General features: G+C 46.8%; 1 protein-coding gene across 3 annotated transcripts in view; it reads right to left on the reverse strand.

The window, feature by feature from the left end:
• LOC135526660 (NEDD4-binding protein 3-A-like) overlaps positions 1-24,454 on the reverse strand; it is a 64,909-nt gene that overhangs the window by 31,297 nt on the left and 9,158 nt on the right. Inside the window, exon 1 of one of the 3 annotated variants that reach the window (XM_064955196.1) lies at positions 10,604-10,937. The exons of 1 other annotated variant lie outside the window; for it this stretch is intronic. The gene's annotated coding sequence lies outside the window, so the exon portion shown is untranslated. Of the gene's footprint in view, positions 1-10,603; positions 11,157-24,454 lie in introns of those variants that run through there. One more of the 3 variants, XM_064955198.1, reaches the window with a different exon arrangement.

The raw sequence follows: 24,454 nt of genomic DNA on the forward strand, positions 1-24,454 counted from the left end.
TACAGTAGATGGGAGACATAGACTGCATCCCAAATGGCACCCTATTCACCAATAGGGCTCTAGTCAAAACTAGTGCACTATATAGGGAATAGGGTGCCATTTGGGACACAAAACAGACATATGTACATACTGTCACAAATCCTTTTTCCATTTACTGAATGTGAAGGATGACATGACAGGCTGGTATGTGTCTGTATCCAACTTGGTCATTTAATAAATTGCCTCTATTGTGTAAAATAGGACCCATCATTCTTAATGTGTAATATTGTATTGTCAAAACTATGTAAAATAGAACCCATAATTCTTCATGTGTAATATCAGGGTCAGAACAGCCTACTATGTCTTATAGCCTATAATTACAACACAGCAGTCTTTCTATACAGACTCCCCACTGAACTGTCTGCTTCAATCCAGCTGAGGCTCAATGGGCCCGATTCTCCAGATACAGGCTCTATTGCAAGGCTTGTTCAAGTCCACACTGGGACTATTCTGCTGGAGACACACACACACACACACACAGCAAATACCCATCACACACACACACACACACACACACACACACACACACACACACACACACACACACACACACACACACACACACACACACACACACACAGAGCAAATACCCATTTGCTTTGTTAATGTCAACATATGTATCCCAAGCCAATACAGGACATTGAATTGATACTCTTTCCCAGACACACTGACACATTTTCAAATTCTATTGGTGGAATTATTAATGGATCCTTGTATTGTTTGACCATTGTGGTCCAGGCTGAGCATGATCCAGTCTCTGTGGAAACCAACTGAATTATTGGAAGCCAGAGAACAGTACTAACGAGACAGGGGTTAACCAGGGTAAAGGGCTCCATGACCAGGCTGGAATCATCTATTGATTACTATCTGACGGCGCAAACACACACCGTACGGACACACACATGGAAACACACACACACACATTGATTGATGGCATTTGACTGATGTTTTACTTAATAATGTTTTACAGAGATACAAAGAGAGAGTGTAAAAACACTGTATATATATAATATGACATTTGTAATGTCTTTATTGTTTTGAAACTTCTGTATGTGTGATGTCTACTGTTAATTTTTATTGTTTATTTCACTTTATATATTATCTACCTCACTTGTTTTGGCAATGTTAACACATGTTACCCATGCCAATAAAGCCCCTTGAATTGAATTGAGAGAGAGAGAGAGAGAGAGAGAGAGAGAGAGAGAGAGAGGAGAGAGATTGAATTGAGAGTACAGAGAGATTGAATTGAGAGCGAGAGAGAGAGAGGGAGAGAAAGAGAAAATCCCCTGCATTATCATTAACAACAGACTTGTACATTTCCTCAATGAAAACAGTGTACTGAGCAAATGTCAAATTGGCTTTTTGCCAAATTACCGTACAACAGACCATGTATTGACCCTGCAAACCCTAATTGACAACCAAACAAACCAAAACAAAGACAACATCTTCTCATGCTTTGTTGATTTCAAAAAAGCCTTCGACTCAATTTGGCATGAGGGTCTGCTATACAAACCGATGGAAAGTGGTGTTGGGGGTAAAACATACGACATCACAAAATCCATGTACACAAACAACAAGTGTGCGGTTAAAATTGGCAAAAAACACACAAATTTCTTCACACGGGGTCGTGGGGTTAGACAGGGATGCAGCTTAAGCCCCACCCTCTTCAACATATATATCAACGAACTGGCGCGGGCACTAGAAAAGTCTGCAGCACCCGGCCTCACCCTACTAGAATCCGAAGTCAAATGTCTGCTGTTTGCTGATGATCTGGTACTTCTGTCACCAACCAAGGAGGGCCTACAGCAGCACCTAGATATTCTGCACAGATTCTGCCAGACCTGGGCCCTGACAGAAAATCTCTGTAAGACAAAAATAATGGTGTTCCAAAAACGGTCCCTAGAACACACAAAAAACTATACATACCCTGGCCTAAACATCAGCGCCACAGGTAACTTCCACAAAGCTGTGAACAATCTGAGATACAAGGCAAGAAGGGCCTTCTATGCCATCAAAAGGAACATAAAATTCAACATGCCGATTAGGATCTGGCTAAAAATACTTGAATCAGTCATAGAGCCCCTTGCCCTTTATGGTTGTGAGATCTGGGGTCCGCTCACCAACCAAGACTTCACAAAATGGGACAAACACCAAATTGAGACTCTGCATGCAGAATTCTGCAAAAATATTCTCAGTGTACAACGTAAAACACCAAATAATGCATGCAGAGCAGAATTAGGCCGATACCCACTAATTATCAAAATCCAGAAAAGAGCCGTTAAATTCTACAACCACCTGAAAGGAAGCGATTCCCAAACCTTCCATAACAAAGCCATCACCTACAGAGAGATGAATCTGGAGAAGAGTCCCCTAAGCAAGCTGGTCCTGGGGCTCTGTTCACAAACACAAACACACCCCACAGAGCCCCAGGACAGCAGCACAATTATACCCAACCAAATCATGAGAAAACATAAAGATAATTACTTGACACATTGGAAAGAATTAACAAAAAAACAGAGCAAACTAGAATGCTATTTGGCCCTAAACAGAGACTACACAGTGGCAGAATAGCTGACCACTGTGACTGACCCAAAATTAAGGAAGCTTTGACTATGTACAGACTCAGTGAGCATAGCCTTGCTATTGAGAAAGGCCGCCGTAGGCAGACATGGCTCTCAAGAGAAGACAGGCCATGTGCACACTGCCCATAAAATGAGGTGGAAACTGAGCTGCACTTCCTAACCTCCTGCCCAATGTATGACCATATTAGAGAGAATTATTTCCCTCAGATTACACAGATCCACAAAGAATTAAAAAACATATCTACTGGGTGACATTCCACAGTGTGCCATCACAGCAGCAAGATTTGTGACCTGTTGCCACAAGAAAAGGGCAATGTTGATTAACACATGCTACCCATGCCAATAAGGCCCCTTGAATTGAATTGAGAGACAGAGAGAGAGAGAGAGAGAGAGAGAGAGAGGATGGGGAGGAGGGGGGAGGCAGAGAGAGACAGAGAGAGAGAGAGAGAGAGAGAGAGAGGAGGGGGAGGAGGGGGGAGGTAGAGAGAGAAAGGGAGGATACAGAGAGAGAGAGACAGAGAGTGAGAGAGCGGGGGATACAGAGAAAGAGAGATAGACAGGGAGAGAGAGAGAGAGAGAGAGGGGGATACAGAGAGAGAGAGAGAGAGGGGGATACAGAGAGAGAGAGAGAGAGGGGGGGGGGCAGAGAGAGAGAGAGGGGGTGAGATAGAGAGAGAGGGGATACAGAGAGAGAGAGAGAGAGAGAGAGAGAGAGGGGGGGCAGAGAGAGAGGGAGAGAGAGGGAGAGAGGGGGATACAGAGAGAGAGACAGAGAGAGAACAGAGCAGAACAGAACTCAGGGGAATCGTCCACTAGTTCTTGGGGAACATTTCTGCTGTCTCATCTCTCAGTTTAGGGGTATTATGCTTCCAACACTCTGACAGCATCACTGAGCAAAATGTTACGCAGCATCATCTGGATATGTATGTAACAAAAGATCAACATTCCCCTTCTACTACCATTTCTGTCAAGCCGTCTACACATACAGTTTGATGCATACGTTGGAAATGAATGTAATTCTGGTGTACCAAAATGCAATGACACTGTCAGTGTGTTGGAAACCTTAGAGGACAGGAAACTATTCTGTTACAGTACAAACCGGTTTTAGGACCAGACTCACAGACGAGCCTACGGGTTGTAGGACCTGTGTAGAATGACTGGATTTCTCGTTAACACTACTTTTACCACTCAGAAATGTAGGGAATGTGACTTCACCCCTTCACCTATCACACCTCTCTACACAAACAAGCGAGGTCTACCTCTGAACTCCTGGGTGTGTTGAACATGGCTTTACTGAGGTCTGCATATATCGAAATAGTTTACAAACACAATGATATGGTGCTGTTAATGTGACTACAGGACTAACACAATGTGATGGTGCTGCTGTTAATGTGACTACAGGACTAACACAATGTGATGGTGCTGCTGTTAATGTGACTACAGGACTAACACAATGTGATGGTGCTGCTGTTAATGTGACGACAGGACTAACACAATGTGATGGTGCTGCTGTTAATGTGACGACAGGACTAACACAATGTGATGCTGCTGTTAATGTGACTACAGGACTAACACAATGTGATGGTGCTGCTGTTAATGTGACGACAGGACTAACACAATGTGATGGTGCTCCTGTTAATGTGACTACAGGACTAACACAATGTGATGGTGCTGCTGTTAATGTGACTACAGGACTAACACAATGTGATGGTGCTGCTGTTAATGTGACTACAGGACTAACACAATGTGATGGTGCTGCTGTTAATGTGACTACAGGACTAATACAATGTGATGGTGCTGCTGTTAATGTGACTACAGGACTAACACAATGTGATGGTGCTGCTGTTAATGTGACTACAGGACTAACACAATGTGATGGTGCTGCTGTTAATGTGACTACAGGACTAACACAATGTGATGGTGCTGCTGTTAATGTGACGACAGGACTAACACAATGTGATGGTGCTGCTGTTAATGTGACGACAGGACTAACACAATGTGATGGTGCTGCTGTTAATGTGACTACAGGACTAACACAATGTGATGGTGCTGCTGTTAATGTGACGACAGGACTAACACAATGTGATGGTGCTGCTGTTAATGTGACTACAGGACTAACACAATGTGGTGCTGCTGTTAATGTGACTACAGGACTAACACAATGTGGTGCTGCTGTTACTGTGACTACAGGACTAACACAATGTGATGGTGCTGCTGTTAATGTGACTACAGGACTAACACAATGTGATGGTGCTGTTGTTAATGTGACGACAGGACTAACACAATGTGATGGTGCTGCTGTTAATGTGACTACAGGACTAACACAATGTGATGGTGCTGCTGTTAATGTGACGACAGGACTAACACAATGTGATGGTGCTGCTGTTAATGTGACTACAGGACTAACACAATGTGATGGTGCTGCTGTTAATGTGACGACAGGACTAACACAATGTGATGGTGCTGCTGTTAATGTGACTACAGGACTAACACAATGTGATGGTGCTGCTGTTAATGTGACTACAGGACTAACACAATGTGATGGTGCTGCTGTTAATGTGACGACAGGACTAACACAATGTGGTGCTGCTGTTAATGTGACTACAGGACTAACACAATGTGATGGTGCTGCTGTTAATGTGACGACAGGACTAACACAATGTGATGGTGCTGCTGTTAATGTGACTACAGGACTAACACAATGTGATGGTGCTGCTGTTAATGTGACTACAGGACTAACACAATGTGATGGTGCTGCTGTTAATGTGACTACAGGACTAACACAATGTGATGGTGCTGCTGTTAATGTGACTACAGGACTAACACAATGTGATGGTGCTGCTGTTAATGTGACGACAGGACTAACACAATGTGATGGTGTTGCTTGTAATGTGACGACAGGACTAACACAATGTGATGGTGTTGCTTGTAATGTGACGACAGGACTAACACAATGTGATGGTGCTGCTGTTAATGTGACTACAGGACTAACACAATGTGATGGTGCTGCTGTTAATGTGACTACAGGACTAACACAATGTGATGGTGCTGCTGTTAATGTGACTACAGGACAAACACAATGTGATGGTGCTGCTGTTAATGTGACTACAGGACAAACACAATATGATGGTGCTGCTGTTAATGTGACTACAGGACTAACACAATGTGATGGTGCTGCTGTTAATGTGACTACAGGACTAACACAATGTGATGGTGCTGCTGTTAATGTGACTACAGGACTAACACAATGTGATGGTGCTGCTGTTAATGTGACTACAGGACTAACACAATGTGATGGTGCTGCTGTTAATGTGACGACAGGACTAACACAATGTGATGGTGTTGCTTGTAATGTGACGACAGGACTAACACAATGTGATGGTGTTGCTTGTAATGTGACGACAGGACTAACACAATGTGATGGTGCTGCTGTTAATGTGACTACAGGACTAACACAATGTGATGGTGCTGCTGTTAATGTGACGACAGGACAAATCAATAAGAAACTAACAGACATGTTATTTGCCTTCCCACTATTCTGGCCAGTAGGGAGAATGGAGGGGGGGGGGGGCTTTGTCCCTTTCAGTTAACACACACACACACACACACACACACACACACACACACACACACACTGGTGGCGAGTGATAGACAGTGTGTGGTGAGTGAGAGGCAGAGGATGGGTCCTGTTAAAACAACCCGTACACCTCTAGGTTCTACAGGGTTCTGTGGCTTTAGGGCTCGGCCTAATCACAGCTAAATAAGACAGATGTGTAGCAGCAACACGCAGGGTGAACTCAACACACACATACACAGCATCTTTGGTTCTCAGGGAAACAGGACTGAGATTGTCCTGGCGAGCAGACATATAATGAGCCATAATTCCCCCAACAAAATCAAGACTGTGAGCAGGAAATCACATCCCAGTCCCAGTAACAGGCTAAGTTAATAAAGGAAGGAACAGAACAGAAAGGACAAACATCTCATTAACTTAGAGAGTGTGAACATGAACCTGAACAGAGAGAGAGAGACAGACAGATAGATGAGAGAGAGAGAGAGATAGATAGATAGAGATTGAATTGAGAGAGGAGGAGTAGAGAGAGAGAGAGAGAGATTGAATTGAGAGAGGAGGAGTAGAGAGAAAGAGATTTAATTGAGAGGAGAGCGTAGAGAGAGAGAGAGAGAGAGAGATTGAATTGAGAGAGGAGGAGAGGGTAGAGAGAGAGAGAGAGATGTAGAGAGAGAGAGAGATTGAATTGAGAGGAGGAGAGGGTAGAGAGAGAGAGAGATTGGATTGAGAAAGGAGGAGAGAGTAGAGAGAGAGAGAGAGAGAGAGACAGAGAGAGAGAGAGAGAGAGAGAGAGAGACAGAGAGAGACAGAGAGAGAGAGAGAGAGACAGAGAGAGAGAGAGAGAGAGAGAGAGACAGAGAGAGAGAGAGAGAGAGAGACAGAGAGAGAGAGAGAGAGTAGAGAAGGGGTGTTGTGTCTGAAAAGGACTCCATTGTTTCCTGCTGCAGGGGAACAGGTTCACATAGGAGTCAGTGTTCTGTGATTACAGCATTAGACACTGATCTGATAGAGTGGAGTGTTTCCCACGTCAACCGGCTACACTAAGGCCCATACCTGAACTAGCAAACCTTAGCCTCTATCACCTCACACTGTCAGAAGTATTAGAGAGAAATGGAGGGGAAGTGAAACAGAGAGAGAGGAAACATGAGGATCTGTGTTGTAAACATTGATACTGATCTGTGTTGACCTTGCTGTACTGGTCTTGTTGTATGAATCACAGAGAGCCCACAGAGAGCCCACAGAGAACCCACAGAGAGCCCACAGAGATTCCACAGAGATCCCACAGAGAGCCCACAGAGAGCCCACAGAGAGCCCACAGAGAGCAGAGGATGAGACCGGTGGGAACAGAATGGTTGCAGACACCACAGGACTTTGAGAGAGAACCGCCTTCCAGATGGTAGACACAGGGCCTGACTTCTAATCTCACTTGTCATCACGCTTCAGGGAATAAATGGGTGAACAATCACTGGGGGAATTCCTAGCGTAACACGAGCCTACTGACGTAACCCTATAAAACGCCAATGTAGCCCAAATGAACGGAGGACAATTGGCAGGCAACAGCGAGACTTGTGACAGTGTATAAAATACATTAAGATGCACAACAGGAGTTCAACTTTAAACCTCATTATTAGCTATTGAGGTCTAAACATCTCTCCATGGGCTTAAGAATCCACTATTAACAACTGTGCTATTGGCAACAGCAGTTATACCAACAGAGGCAACAGCAGTTATACCAACAGAGGCAACAGCAGTTATACCAACAGAGGCAACAGCAGTTATACCAACAGAGGCAATAGGGGTTATAACCAACAGAGGCAACAGGGTTTATACCAACAGAGGCAACAGGGTTTATACCAACAGAGGCAACAGCAGTTATACCAACAGAGGCAATAGGGGTTATAACCAACAGAGGCAACAGGGTTTATACCAACAGAGGCAACAGGGTTTATACCAACAGAGGCAACAGCAGTTATACCAACAGAGGCAATAGGGTTTATACCAACAGAGGCAATAGGGGTTATAACAAACAGAGGCAACAGGGGTTATAACCAACAGAGGCAACAGGGTTTATACCAACAGAGGCAATAGGGTTTATACCAACAGAGGCAACAGGGTTTATACCAACAGAGGCAACAGGGTTTATACCAACAGAGGCAACAGCAGTTATACCAACAGAGGCAACAGGGTTTATACCAACAGAGGCAACAGGGTTTATACCAACAGAGGCAACAGGGTTTATACCAACAGAGGCAACAGGGTTTATACCAACAGAGGCAACAGCAGTTATACCAACAGAGGCAACAGGGTTTATACCAACAGAGGCAACAGGGTTTATACCAACAGAGGCAACAGGGTTTATACCAACAGAGGCAACAGCAGTTATACCAACAGAGGCAACAGGGTTTATACCAACAGAGGCAACAGCAGTTATACCAACAGAGGCAACAGGGTTTATACCAACAGAGGCAACAGGGTTTATACCAACAGAGGCAACAGGGTTTATACCAACAGAGGCAACAGGGTTTATACCAACAGAGGCAACAGGGTTTATACCAACAGAGGCAACAGCAGTTATACCAACAGAGGCAACAGCAGTTATACCAACAGAGGCAACAGGGTTTATACCAACAGAGGCAATAGGGGTTATAACCAACAGAGGCAATAGGGTTTATACCAACAGAGGCCACAGGGTTTATACTAGCAGAGGCAACAGGGTTTATACAAACAGAGGCAACAGGGTTTATACCAACAGAGGCAACAGGGTTTATACCAACAGAGGCAACAGCAGTTATACCAACAGAGGCAATAGGGTTTATACCAACAGAGGCAATAGGGTTTATACCAACAGAGGCAACAGGGTTTATACTAGCAGAGGCAACAGGGTTTATACAAACAGAGGCAACAGGGTTTATACCAACAGAGGCAACAGGGTTTATACCAACAGAGGCAACAGCAGTTATACCAACAGAGGCAATAGGGTTTATACCAACAGAGGCAATAGGGTTTATACCAACAGAGGCAACAGGGTTTATACCAGCAGAGGCAACAGGGTTTATACCAACAGAGGCAACAGCAGTTATACCAACAGAGGCAACAGCAGTTATACCAACAGAGGCAACAGGGTTTATACCAACAGAGGCAATAGGGGTTATAACCAACAGAGGCAATAGGGTTTATACCAACAGAGGCCACAGGGTTTATACTAGCAGAGGCAACAGGGTTTATACAAACAGAGGCAACAGGGTTTATACCAACAGAGGCAACAGGGTTTATACCAACAGAGGCAACAGCAGTTATACCAACAGAGGCAATAGGGTTTATACCAACAGAGGCAATAGGGTTTATACCAACAGAGGCCACAGGGTTTATACTAGCAGAGGCAACAGGGTTTATACAAACAGAGGCAACAGGGTTTATACCAACAGAGGCAACAGGGTTTATACCAACAGAGGCAACAGCAGTTATACCAACAGAGGCAATAGGGTTTATACCAACAGAGGCAATAGGGTTTATACCAACAGAGGCAACAGGGTTTATACCAGCAGAGGCAACAGGGTTTATACCAACAGAGGCAACAGGGTTTATACCAACAGAGGCAACAGGGTTTATACCAACAGAGGCAACAGGGTTTATACAAACAGAGGCAACAGGGTTTATACCAACAGAGGCAACAGGGTTTATACCAACAGAGGCAACAGCAGTTATACCAACAGAGGCAACAGGGTTTATACCAACAGAGGCAACAGGGTTTATACAAACAGAGGCAACAGGGTTTATACCAACAGAGGCAACAGCAGTTAAACCAACAGAGGCAACAGCAGTTATACCAACAGAGGCAACAGGGTTTATACCAACAGAGGCAATAGGGGTTATAACCAACAGAGGTAACAGGGTTTATACCAACAGAGGGAATTTGCATATGTTCTTTCCTGCTAGTCAGTGAATGAGGATGTTGTTGTGATAAATACAAACTACTGCCTCAGTAATGGCGTCACCCACTCAGCTCGGGATCAAAGATTAAGTGAAAAATTGGCCATTCATTTCATTCACAAATGAGCTTCCTGGACTAAAAGTTATTTCCAATGACTCCCCATTACCCTCACAGCTTTAAAAGTCTTGTTTACTAAAGCCACAACATAAACATGTCTGCAGGATCTTTACTGGTCTCCTCTAAACTCAACTCTGTGATGTGTATTATTAGTTTAACTGTACAGATCCATATTTTCATTTCTAACCTGATTTTTTATTCACTGTCAACTGTACAGTGACGTGTCTTAAAACACATTGAAATAACACACTATGAACTCTATTCTACTACAACTCGTGCCTGCGACACTACAGTACTGCATCCGTAATGGTACCTTGTCAATCTGACTTTATATAATTAAATAAACTAAATAACATTGTTCACCTGTCAGTGAATTCAGCTGTGACTTCAGTTCTGTCCTCCTGGTCCCACACACAGCCTCTCTCTCTCTTCTCACGGTCTCTCTCTCCCGTAAACACACACACACAGCCTCTCTCTCTCTTCTCACTGTCTCTCTCCCGTAAACACACACACACAGCCTCTCTCTCTCTTCTCACGGTCTCTCTCTCCCGTAAACACACACACACAGCCCCTCTCTCTCTTCTCACTGTCTCTCTCCCGTAAACACACACACAGCCTCTCTCTCTCTCTTCTCACTGTCTCTCTCTCCCGTAAACACACACACACAGCCTCTCTCTCTCTTCTCACTGTCTCTCTCCCGTAAACACACACACACAGCCTCTCTCTCTCTTCTCACTGTCTCTCTCTCCCGTAAACACACACACACACAGCCTCTCTCTCTCCCGTAAACACACACAGCCTCTCTCTCTCTTCTCACTGTCTCTCTCTCCCGTAAACACACACACACACAGCCTCTCTCTTCTCACGATCTCTCTCTCTCGTAAACACACACACAGCCCCTCTCTCTCTTCTCACGGTCTCTCTCTCCCGCAAACACACACACAGCCTCTCTCTCTCTTCTCACGGTCTCTCTCTCCCGTAAACACACACACACAGCCCCTCTCTCTCTTCTCACTGTCTCTCTCCCGTAAACACACACACAGCCTCTCTCTCTCTCTTCTCACTGTCTCTCTCTCCCGTAAACACACACACACAGCCTCTCTCTCTCTTCTCACTGTCTCTCTCCCGTAAACACACACACACAGCCTCTCTCTCTCTTCTCACTGTCTCTCTCTCCCGTAAACACACACACACACAGCCTCTCTCTCTCCCGTAAACACACACAGCCTCTCTCTCTCTTCTCACTGTCTCTCTCTCCCGTAAACACACACACACACAGCCTCTCTCTTCTCACGATCTCTCTCTCTCGTAAACACACACACAGCCCCTCTCTCTCTTCTCACGGTCTCTCTCTCCCGCAAACACACACACAGCCTCTCTCTCTCTTCTCACTGTCTCTCTCTCCCGTAAACACACACACACACAGCCTCTCTCTCTCTTCTCACTGTCTCTCTCTCCCGTAAACACACACACACAGCCTCTATCTCTCTTCTCACTGTCTCTCTCTCCCGTAAACACACACACACAGCCTCTCTCTCTCTTCTCACTGTCTCTCTCTCCCGTAAACACACACACACACACACAGCCTCTCTCTCTCCCGTAAACACACACACACACAGCCTCTCTCTCTCTCTCTCTTCTCACTGTCTCTCTCTCCTGTAAACACACACACACACACACACACACACACACAGCCTCTCTCTCTCACGTAAACACACACACACACAGCCTCTCTCTCTCTTCTCACTGTCTCTCTCTCCCGTAAACACACACAGCCTCTCTCTCTCCCGTAAACACACACACACAGCCCCTCTCTCTCTTCTCACGGTCTCTCTCTCTCGTAAACACACACACAGCCCCTCTCTCTCTTCTCACGGTCTCTCTCTCCCGCAAACACACACACAGCCTCTCTCTCTCTTCTCACTGTCTCTCTCTCCCGTAAACACACACACACAGCCTCTCTCTCTCTTCTCACTGTCTCTCTCTCCCGTAAACACACACACACACAGCCTCTCTCTCTCCCGTAAACACACACACACACACAGCCTCTCTCTCTCTTCTCACTGTCTCTCTCTCCCATAAACACACACATACAGCCTCTCTCTCTCCCGTAAACACACACACACAGCCTCTCCCTCTCTCGTAAACACACACACAGCCTCTCTCTCTCTCTTCTCACTGTCTCTCTCTCCCGTAAACACACACACACAGCCTCTCTCTCTCCCGTAAACACACACACACAGCCTCTCTCTCTCCCGTAAACACACACACACAGCCTCTCCCTCTCTTGTAAACACACACACAGCCTCTCTCTCTCTTTCCCTCTGTCTCTCTATCCCATAAACACACACATGTAACGGTTTTCATGCGGTGAAAGAGAGTCGGACCAAAATGCAGCGTGTAGATTGCGATCCATGTTTAATGAACAAAACGTAACACAAATCTAAATATAAACACTACAAAACAAAGAACGTCCTTGCGTCCTAGCGTCCTTGGATAGTCCACCCTTGCCGCCGACCATGGCCTAGTAGTCCTCACCCAGAACCCCACTGGACTGAGGAGCAGCTCGGGACTGAGGGGCAGCTCGGGACAGAGGGGCAGCTCGGGACAGAGGGGCAGCTCGGGACAGAGGGGCAGCTCGGGACAGAGGGGCAGCTCGGGACAGAGGGGCAGCTCGGGACAGAGGGGCAGCTCGGGACAGAGGGGCAGCTCGGGACAGGGGCAGCTCAGCACTGAGGGGAAGCTCGGGACTGAGGGGAAGCTCGGGACTGAGGGGAAGCTCGGGACTGAGGGGAAGCTCGGGACTGAGAGGAAGCCCAGCACTGAGAGGAAGCCCAGCACTGAGAGGAAGCCCAGCACTGAGAGGAAGCCCAGCACTGAGAGGAAGCCCAGTACTGAGAGGAAGCTCAGCCAGGTAGTTGAATCCGGCAGATCCTGGCTGGCTGGCAGTTCTGGCAGATCCTGGCTGACTGGCGGATCTGGAAGAGTCTGGTTGACTGGCAGATCTGGAAGAGTCTGGTTGACTGGCAGATCTGGAAGAGTCTGGTTGACTGGCAGATCTGGAAGAGTCTGGTTGACTGGCAGATCTGGAAGAGTCTGGTTGACTGGCAGATCTGGAAGGGTCTGGCTGACTGGCAGATCTGGAAGAGTCTGGCTGACTGGCAGATCTGGAAGAGTCTGGCTGACTGGCAGATCTGGAAGAGTCTGGCTGACTGGCAGATCTGGAAGAGTCTGGCTGACTGGCAGAGTCATGCTGACTGACAGCTCTGGCTGCTCTATGCAGACTGACAGCTCTGGCTGCTCCATGCAGACTGGCAGCTCTGGCTGCTCCATGCAGGCTGGCAGCTCTGGCTGCTCCATGCAGACTGGCAGCTCTGGCTGCTCCATGCAGGCTGGCAGCTCTGGCTGCTCCATGCAGGCTGGCAGCTCTGGCTGCTCCATGCAGGCTGGCAGCTCTGGCTGCGCTGAACAGGCATGAGACTCCAGCAGCGCAGGAGAGGAGGAAGGCTCCGGCAGCGCTGAACAGGCGGGAGGCTCCGGCAGCGCAGGAGAGGAGGAAGGCTCCGGCAGCGCTGGAGAAGCGAGGCACACAGTAGGTCTGATGCGTGGCGCTGGCACTGGTGGTACTGGGCCGAGGACACGCACAGGAAGCCTGGTGCGGGGAGCTGCCACCGGAGGGCTGGGGTGTGGAGGTGGTACTGGGTAGACCGGACCGTGCAGGCGCACTGGAGCTCTTGAGCACCGAGCCTGCCCAACCTTACCTGGGTGAATACTCCCGGTTGCTCTGCCAGTGCGGCAAGGTGGAATTGCCCGCACTGGGCTATGCAGGCAAACCGGGGACACCGAGCGTAAGGCTGGTGCCTTGTAAGCCGGCCCAAGGAGACGCACTTGGGGCCAGATGCGTAGAGCCGGCTTCATGGCATTTGGCTCGACGCTCAATCTAGCCCGGCCAATACGCGGAGCTGGAATAGAATGCACCGGGCTATGCACCCGCACTGGAGACACCGTGCGCACCACAGCATAACACGGTGCCTGCCCGGTCTCTCTAGCCCCCCGGTAACCACAGGACGTTGGTGCAGGTCTCCTACCTAGCGTCGCCATACTCCCTGTGAGCCCCCCCCAATAAATTTTTGGGGCTGACTCCCGGGCTTCCAACCTTGTCGCCGCGCTGCCTCCTCATACCTGCGCCTCTCAGCTCTCGTCGCCTCTGGTTCTTCTTTGGGGCGGCGATATTCTCCAGGCTGATCCCAAGGTCCTTCTCCGAATAATTCCTCCTCCCATGTCGATACCTCCTTTTGTTGCTCCTTGGGGCGGCTATACTCCCCTGGTTTAGCCCAGGGTCCTCTCCCGTCGAGGATTTCCTCCCAAGTCCAAAAGTCCTTTTTACGCTGCTCCTGCTGCTGCCTTTGCTGTTTCTCCTGTGGCTCGTGCCTGTTGACACGCTGCTTGGTCCGTTTGTGGTGGGTGATTCTGTAACGGTTTTCATGCGGTGAAAAAGAGACGGACCAAAATGCAGCGTGTAGATTGCGATCCATGTTTAATGAACAAAATGTAACACGAATCTAAATACAAACACTACAAAACAAAGACCGTAACGAAAACCGAAACAGCCTATACTAGTGTAAACTAACACAGATACAGGAACAAGGACACTGAGGACAATCACCCACGAAACACACAAAGAATATGGCTGCCTTAATATGGTTCCCAATCAGAGACAACGATACACACCTGCCTCTGATTGAGAACCACTTCAGACAGCCATAGAGTTAACTAGAACACCCCACTAAGCTACAAACCCAATACCAACACACCACATACAAAAACCCCATGCCACACCCTGGCCTGACCAAATAAATGAAGATAAACACAAAATACCTCGACCAGGGCGTGACAACACACAACTTTGCTCTCGCTCATTCCGGCTCTACCACCTGACTTCCTCTCTCTAGTGCTCTGTGATGGGACGGAGGAGCTGACCTATAGGCCAGACACGACTACTAATCCTCTAAACTCCTTTCCACCTCTCCTCCTCCCTCTCTCCTCTCATCTCCTTTCCACCTCTCCTCTTCTTTCCACCTCTCCTCCTCCCTCTCTCCTCTCATCTCCTTTCCACCTCTCCTCCTCCCTCTCTCCTCTCATCTCCTTTCCACCTCTCCTCTTCCCTCCCTCCTCTCATCTCCTTTCCACCTCTCCTCCACTCATCTCCTTTCCACCTCTCCTCTTCCCTCCCTCCACTCATCTCCTTTCCTCCTCTCATTTCCTTTCCACCTCTCTCCTCTCATCTCCTTTCCACCTCTCCTCTCCTCTTCCCTCCCTCCTCTCCTCCTCCCTCCACTCCTCTCATCTCCTTTCCACCTCTCCTCCTCCCTCCACTCCTCTCATTTCCTTTCTACCTCTCCCCCTCTCTCCACTCCTCTCATTTCCTTTCCACCTCTCCCCCTCTCTCCACTCCTCTCATTTCCTTTCCACCTCTCCCCCTCTCTCCACTCCTCTCATTTCCTTTCCACCTCTCCCCCTCTCTCCACTCCTCTCATCTCCTTTCCACCTCTCCTCCTCCCTCCACTCCTCTCATCTCCTTTCCACCTCTCCTCCCTCCACTCTAGAGGTCGACCGATTATGATTTTTCAACGTTGGTACCGATACCGATTATTGAAGGACTAAAAAAAGCCGATACTGATTAATCGGCCAATTCTTTTCAATGACAATTACAACAATACTGAATGAACACTTAACTTAATATAATACATCAATAAAATAAATTTAGCCTCAAATGTAACGCACTTCTATGAGTAGTGGGTGCGGAGTCAGGCGCAGGGAACAGAGGGTAAAGGACAATAGTTTTTTATTCCGGCCCAGGAAAACGGTCACGCCAAAACACCAGGTGCAAAACAAAGACCGGCCCAAAAACAGGTCTCAACCAGTCCGGAGAAAAACAAGAGAATCACACAAACACAACTATCAACAGAGGAAAATAAGCCCGCACAATAACAGGCGGGCATCACCGGCTTCAATAGCCCAACTAAAACCTAAACAAGAAATAGGTGAAACCAATAAGACAAAACCAACCAGAAAAGGGAAAAGGGATCGGTGGCAGCTAGTAGACCGGTGACGACGACCGCCGAGCGCCACCTGAACAGGAAGAGGAGCCACCTTCGGTGGGAGTCGTGACATCAAGTAAATAATGAAACATGTTCAATTTGGTTTAAATAATGCAAAAACCAAGTGTTGGAAAAGAAAGTAAAAGTGCAATATGTGCCATGTAAGAAAGCTAATGTTTCAGTTCCTTTGCTCGGAACATGAGAACATATGATAGCTGGTGGTTCCTTTTATCATGAGTCTTCAATATTCCCAGGTAATAAGTTTTAGGTTGTAGTTATTATAGGAATTATAGGACTATTTCTCGCTATATGTATTTCATTAACCTTTAACTATTGAATGTTCTTATAGGCACTTCAGTATTGCCAGTGTAACAGTATAGCTTCTGTCCCTTTCCTCGCCCCTACCTGGGCTTGAAACAGGAACACATCGACAACAGCCACCCTTGAAGCATCGTTACCCATCGCTACACAAAAGCCGCGGCCCTTGCAGAGCAAAGGGAACAACTACTCCAAGTCTCAGAGCGAGTGACGTTTGAAACGCTATTAGCGTGTACCCCGCTAACTAGCTAGCCATTTCACATCGGTTACACCAGCCTAATCTCGGGAGTTGATAGGCTTGAAGTCATAAACAGTGCAATGCTTAAAGCATTGCAAAGAGCAGCTGGCAAACGCACGAAAGTGCTGTTTGAATGAATGCTTACAAGCCTGTTGCTGCCTACCACCGCTCAGTCAGACTGCTCTATCAAATATCAAATCATAGACTTAATTATAACATAATAACACACAGAAATACGAGCCTTAGTTCATTAATATAGTCAAATCCGGAAACTATCATTTAGAAAATAAAACGTTTATTCTTTCAGTGAACCGTTCCGTATTTCATCTAATGGGTGGCATCCATAAGTCTAAATATCCCTGTTACATTGCACAACCTTCAATGTTATGTCATAATTACGTAAAATTCGGGCAAATTAGTTCGCAATGAGTCAGGCGGCCCAAACTGTTGCATATACCCTGACTCTGCGTGCAATGAACGCAAGAGAAGTGACAAAATTTCCCTAGTTAATATTGCCTGCTAACATGAATTTCTTTTAACTAAATATGCAGCTTAAAAATATATACTTCTGTGTATTGATTTTAAGAAAGGCATTGATGTTTATGGTTAGGTACATTCGTGCAACGATTATGCTTTTTTCGCAAATGCGCTTTTGTTAAATCATCCCTCGTTTGGCGAAGTTGGCTGTCTTTGTCAGGAAGAAATAGTCTTCATAGTTCGCAACGAGCCAGGCGGCCCAAACTGCTGCATATACACTGACTCTGTTGCACAGAACGCAAGAGAAGTGACACAATTTCCCCAGTTAAAAGAAATTCATGTTAGCAGGCAATATTAACTAAATATGCAGGTTTAAAAATATATACTTGTGTATTGATTTTAAGAAAGGCCTTGATGTTAATGGTTAGGTACACACTGGTGCAACGACAGTGCTTTTTCGCGAATGTGCTTGTTAAATCCCCCATTTGGCGAAGTAGGCTATGATTCAATGATAAATTAACAGGCATCGATTATATGCAACGCAGGACAAGCTAGATAAACTAGTAATATCATCAACCATGTGGAGTTAACTAGTGATTATGTTAAGATTTATTGTTTTTATAAGATACGTTTAATGCTAGCTAGCACCTTACCTTGGCTCCTTGCTGCACTCGCATAACAGGTCGTCAGCCTGCCACGTAGTCTCCTCATGAAGTGCAATGTAATCGGCCATGATCGGTGTCCAAAAATGCCGATTACCGATTGTCATGAAAACTTGAAATCGGCCCTAATTAAATCGGCCATTCCGATTAATCGGTCGACCTCTACACCAGAGGTCTCTTCGCAACAGTACTACATAGAGCCATGGCTACATGGAACTCTATTCCACACCAGGTACAGTGTCTTGCAAAAGTATTTGACCCCCTTGGGGTTTTTCCTATTTGGTTGCATTACAACCTGTAATTTAAAAGGACTTTTATTTGGATATCATGTAGTGGACATACACACAATAGTCCATATTGTTGATGTGAAATGAAAAGAATAACTTGTTCTAAAAATAAATTAAAAACGGAAAAGTTGTGGGTGCACCCCTTTGCAATAAAGCCCCTAAATAAGATCTGGTGCAACCAATTACCTTCAGAAGTCACATAATTAGTTAGATTGCACACAGGTGGACTTTATTTAAGTGTCACATGATCTGTCACATGATCTCAGTATATATATATATATATATATATATATACACATCTGTTCTGATAGGCCCCAGAGTCTGTAACACCACTAAGCAAGGGGCACCACCAAGCAAGCGGCACCATGAAGACCAAGGAGCTCTCCAAACAGGTCAGGGACAAAGTTGTGGAGAAGTACAGATCAGGGTTGGGTTATAAAAAAATATCAGAAACTTTGAACATCCCACCATTAATCCCCACAATGAAGCATGGTGGTGGCAGCATCATGCCGTGGGGTTGTTTTTCCATCGGCAGGGACTGGGAAACGGGTCAGAACTGAAGGAATGATGGTTGGCACTAAATAAAACATTATTGAGGAAAACCTGTTTCAGTCTTCCAGAGATTTGAGACTGGGATGGAGGTTCACCTTCCAGCAGGACAATGACGCTAGGCATACTGCGAAAGAAACACTCGAGTGGTTTAAGGGGAAACATTTAAATGTCTTGGAATGGAGTCAAAGACCAGATCTCAATCCAATAAGAATCTGTGGTATGACTTAAAGATTGCTGTACACCAGTGGTACCCAACCAACTTGAAGGAGCTGATTTGCTTTGAAGAATTGGCAACAATCCCAGTGGCTAGATGTGCCAACCTTACAGAGACATACCCCAAGAGACTTGCAGCTGTAATTACTGCAAAAGGTGGCTCTACAAAGTATTGTAACGGCTTTCTTCTGTTGAAGGAGGAGCGGACCAAAATGCAGCGTGGTATTTACATTTTACATTACATTTAAGTCATTTAGCAGACGCTCTTATCCAGAGCGACATCCCACAAAACCCCAAGACAAAAACACACCACAATAACCCATGTCACACCCTGGCCTGACCGAATAAATGAAGAATAAACATAATATATTTCGACCAGGGCGTGACAGAACCCCCTCCCTAAAGTGTGGACTCCCGGACACACATCAAAACAATAGGGAGGGTCCGGGTGGGCGTCTGTCCATGGTAGCGGCTCCGGCTCTGGCGCGGGACGTGGAACCCACTCTATAAATGTCTTAGTCCCCCTTCCTCGCGTCCTAGGACAGTCCACCTTCCCCGCCGACCATGGCCAGTAGTCCTCACCCAGAACCCCACTGGACTGAGGGGCAGCTCGGGACTGAGGGGCAGCTCAGGACTGAGGGGAAGCTCAGCACTTAGAGGAAGCTCGGGACTGAGGGGAAGCCCAGCACTGAGAGGAAGCCCAGCACTGAGAGGAAGCCCAGCACTGAGAGGAAGCCCAGCCAGGTAGTTAGATCCGGCAGATCCTGGCTGGCTGGCGGTTCTGGCAGATCCTGGCTGACTGGCGGATCTGGAAGAGTCTGGTTGACAGGTGGATCTGGAAGATTCTGGCTGACAGGCGGATCTGGAAGAGTCTGGCTGACTGGCGGATCTGGAAGAGTCTGGCTGACTGGCGGATCTGGAAGAGTCTGGCTGACTGGCAGATCTGGAAGAGTCTGGCTGACTGGCAGATCTGGCTGCTCCATGCTGACTGGTGGCTCTGGCTGCTCCATGTAGACTGACAGCTCTGGCGGCTTCTTGCAGACTGACAGCTCTGGCTGCTCCATGCAGACTGGCAGCTCCTTGCAGACTGACAGCTCCTTGCAGACTGGCAGCTCCTTGCAGACTGGCAGCTCCAGCTGCTCCATGCAGACTGACAGCTTTGGCTGTTCCATGAAGACTGACAGCTCTGGCTGCTCCATGTAGACTGACAGCTCTGGCTGCTCCATGTAGACTGACAGCTCTGGCTGCTCCATGTAGACTGACAGCTCTGGCTGCTCCATGCAGACTAACAGCTCTGGCTGCGCTAAACAGGCGGGAGACTCCAGCAGCGCTGTAGAGGAGGAAGGCTCTGGCTGCACTAAACAGGCGGGAGACTCCAGCAGCGCAGGAGAGACGAGAGGCTCCGACATCGCAGGAGAGGAGGAAGGCTCCGGTAGCGCTGGAGAGGCGAGGCGCACTGTAGGCCTGATGCGTGGTGCTGGCACTGGTGGTACTGGGCCGAGGACACGCACAGGAAGCCTGGTGCGGGGAGCTGCCACCGGAGGGCTGGTGTGTGGAGGTGGCACAGGATGGGCTAGACGGTGAAGGCGTAATGGAGATCTTGAGAGCAATGTTGGCACAGGACGTGCAAGGCTAGGGATGTGTACAGGAGGCCTGGTGCGTGAGGCTGGCACCAACTTCACCAGCCGACTAACACGCACCTCAGGACGAGTATGGAGCGCTGACACAGGTGCCATCAAATCCCCGACACGTTCCGTCGGGCGAATTCCATGCAAAAAGCACCAACACAGCAACTCCCTCATTTCTCTCTCCTCCAATTTCCCCATTAACTCCTTCACAGTCTCTGCTTTGCTCACCTCCAACACCGGCTCTGGTTCTGGTCTCCTCCTTGGCTCCTCACGATAAACAGGGAGAGTGGGCTCAAGTCTGACTCCTGACTCTGCCACACTCTCCCTGAGCCCCCCCCAAGAAATTTTTGGGGCAGACTCTCGGGCTTCCATCCGCGTCGCCGCGCTGCCTCCTCATACCAGCGCCTCTCAGCTCTCTCCGCCTCCAGTTCTTCTTTGGGGCAGCGATATTCTCCAGGCTGATCCCAGGGTCCTTCTCCGAACAATTCGTCCTCCCATGTCCATTCCTCTCTTTGCTGCACCTGCCTGTTACCACGCCGCTTGGTCCTGTTGTGGTGGGTGATTCTGTAATGGCTTTCTTCTGTTGAAGGAGGAGCGGACCAAAATGCAGCGTGGTATTTATGAGACATGTTTAATGAAGAACGAAAAAACCCGAACAATACAAAAACAACAAACGGAACGTGAAAACCTAAACAGTCCTATCTGGTGAAGACACAGAGACAGGAACAATCATCCACAAAACACTCAAAGAATATGGCTGCCTAAATATGGTTCCCAATCAGAGACAACGATAATCACCTGACTCTGATTGAGAACAGCCTCAGGCAGCCATAGACTAACGCTAGACATCCCACAAAACCCCAAGACAAAAACACACCACAATAACCCATGTCACACCCTGGCCTGACCGAATAAATGAAGAATAAACATATTATAGTTCGACCAGGGCGTGACAAGTATTGACTTTGGGGGGGGGGGGGGGGTGAATAGTTATGCACGCTCAAATTTTCTGTTTTGTTTTGGGCTTATAACACAATAAAAAATATGTTGTATCTTCAAAGTGGTAGGAATGTTGTGTAAATGAAATGATACAGAACACCCCAAAATCTATTTTAATTCCAGGTTGTAAGGCAACAAAATAGGAAAAATGGCCAAGGGGGTGAATACTTTCGCATGAATGTATGAAAATACATCTCAAATAAAATATTACATATTGTACAGTCACCTCATACATGCTTCAACAGGGCCACCATTGATTGATATTCAATCAATCCCTATACCAGTCTGCTGTTCCCACATGCTTCAAGAGGGCCACCATTGTTCATGTTCCCAAGAAAGCTAAGGTAACTGAGCTAAACGACTATCACCCCGTAGCACTCACTGTCATCATGAAGTTTGAGAGACTAGTCAAGGATTATATCACCTCCACCCTACCTGACACCCTAGACCCACATCAATTTGCTTACTGCCCCAATAGGTCCACAGACGACGCAACCACACTGCACACTGCCCTAACCCATCTGGACAAGAGGAATACCTATGTAAGAATGCTGTTCATCGACTATAGCTCAGCATTCAACACCATAGTACCCTCCAAACTCGTCATTAAGCTCGAGACCCTGGGTCTCGACCCCGCCCTGTGCAAAAGGGTGCTGGACTTTCTGACAGGACGCCCCCAGGTGGTGAGGGTAGGTAACAACATATTTCTTTGGCTGGATTGGGCTCTGAGCACCGTTCTCAGATTATGCTTTTTCTGGCAAAGTTTTTTTTAAATCTGACACAGTGGTTGCATTAAGGATAAGTCTTTAATTCTGTGAATAACACTTGTATATTTTATCAATGTTTATTATGAGTATTTCTGCAAAATCACTGGATGTTTTGGAATCAAAACATTACTGCACGTAACGCGCCAATGTAAACTGAGATTTTTGAATATAAATATGCACATTATCGAACAAAACATACATGTATTGTGTAACATGATGTCCTATGAGTGTCATCTGATGAAGATCATCAAAGGTCAGTGATTCATTTGATCTGTATTTCTGCTTTTTGTGACTCCTATCTTTGGCTGGGAAAATGGCTGTGTTTTTTTGACTTAGCTATTACCCAACATAATCATATGTTGTGCTTTTGCTGTAAAGCATTTTTGAAATCAGACATGATGGGTAGATTAACAAGATGTTTATCTTTCATTTGCTGTATTGGACTTGTTAATGTGTGAAAGTTACGTATTTCTGAAAAATATTTTTGAATTTCGCGCGCTGCCTTTTCACCGGAATGTTGTCGAGGGGTTCCGCTAGCGGCCTGCCCTAGAAAGGTTAAAGTCTTCTTCTCCAGAACCGCTGGATCGATTGGCACCATATTTTCCAGGACTCCAGCTCAAACAATATGGCTGCTATGAGCCATTGAGATTGAATAAACGTTTTTCCTGTTCAACAGCGCCACCATGCGGCCAAACTGAACCATACTTTACAGGTTAGCTAGTATATCCCTGAGCATGTGTGCCAAATGGCATCACTCAGAGTCAAACAGATCAAGCGATATAAACATGTGCCCGTTATAGCGCCACCGTGTGGTCGATATGAATGTGCTTGCAGGTGTTGAGTCTTGACAGTTTTTGGAGCATGTGTACCAAGTTTTGTTACAATACAAATATCTGTGTCTGATTTATATGTCTTTATGAGCCTGACCACACCCATGTGAATGTTTATTGGTCAGTAGTGGCCATGTTGTTTGACATACTAATCTGGAAAATATTGCGTTGTGAAACCTTGGCCCATAGATGCGATATATTAAGTTTTGTGCAGACTGGTCATTCAGTGCCAGAGGATTAGCGATGTAAGTGCGGAATTTACAGGTCCTGAAGCAAATGTATTCCCTGTGAGGAGAGGGACCTAAGTACTGAATTTCAGAACTCTATGCTACACGGGGTGAGGGGCCTGAGCTTTTAAAGTTTGTATTTTCAATCGCTTGTGATAGAGCCACAATGTGGCCAGTTGGCATGGCATTGCATGACAGGGTGTGGCCCTTGGCCCTTTACCATCATGCCAGGTTGCATGATGGTAAAGGCTTTACCTTACCATGAGAATGTTCATCTTTTCACCAATATTTGGTGGAACCAGAATAATAATACTACAATAATACTACAATAAATACAATAGGGTTTCACCCAGGCTTGCTGCTTGAACCCCTAATTACAACGACCTAATATTAGAAACCTCATGAAGCAGTTTTTAAGTAGGGGTGTAATGGGCATTCAAACAACAACAGGTGCTTTGTGCACCTGCAACTGAGCAGCACCGCAATGATTAACCTGGGTGTGTCTGTGCCCTGTAACAGAGAGTCAAACGAGAGAGAGAAAACAGCTCAACTCAAGCTTGTTTTCCAAGTCACTTCCAAGAAGTGGTACATTCAGTATTAACACCAGCAGGCAAGTCTTCAATCACAGCGACAGACGGGTTTCTCAGCGGGATAAAGGCAGGACGTCAGAGGAGCACAGCAGTAGAGGATGACACTCTAGTGAAAGCAGTTTAATCTCCTCACAGTCACCAAGCAGCACAATACTTCCCTAGGCCACACACACACACACACACACACACACACACACACACACACACACACACACACACACACACACACACACACACACACACACACACACACACACACACACACACACACGCGCAAACAAGAACACTATTTAGCCCTAAACAGAGAGTACACAGTGGCAGAATA

Source organism: Oncorhynchus masou, chromosome 32, assembly GCF_036934945.1.
Source record: "Oncorhynchus masou masou isolate Uvic2021 chromosome 32, UVic_Omas_1.1, whole genome shotgun sequence".
NCBI lineage: Eukaryota > Metazoa > Chordata > Actinopteri > Salmoniformes > Salmonidae > Oncorhynchus > Oncorhynchus masou.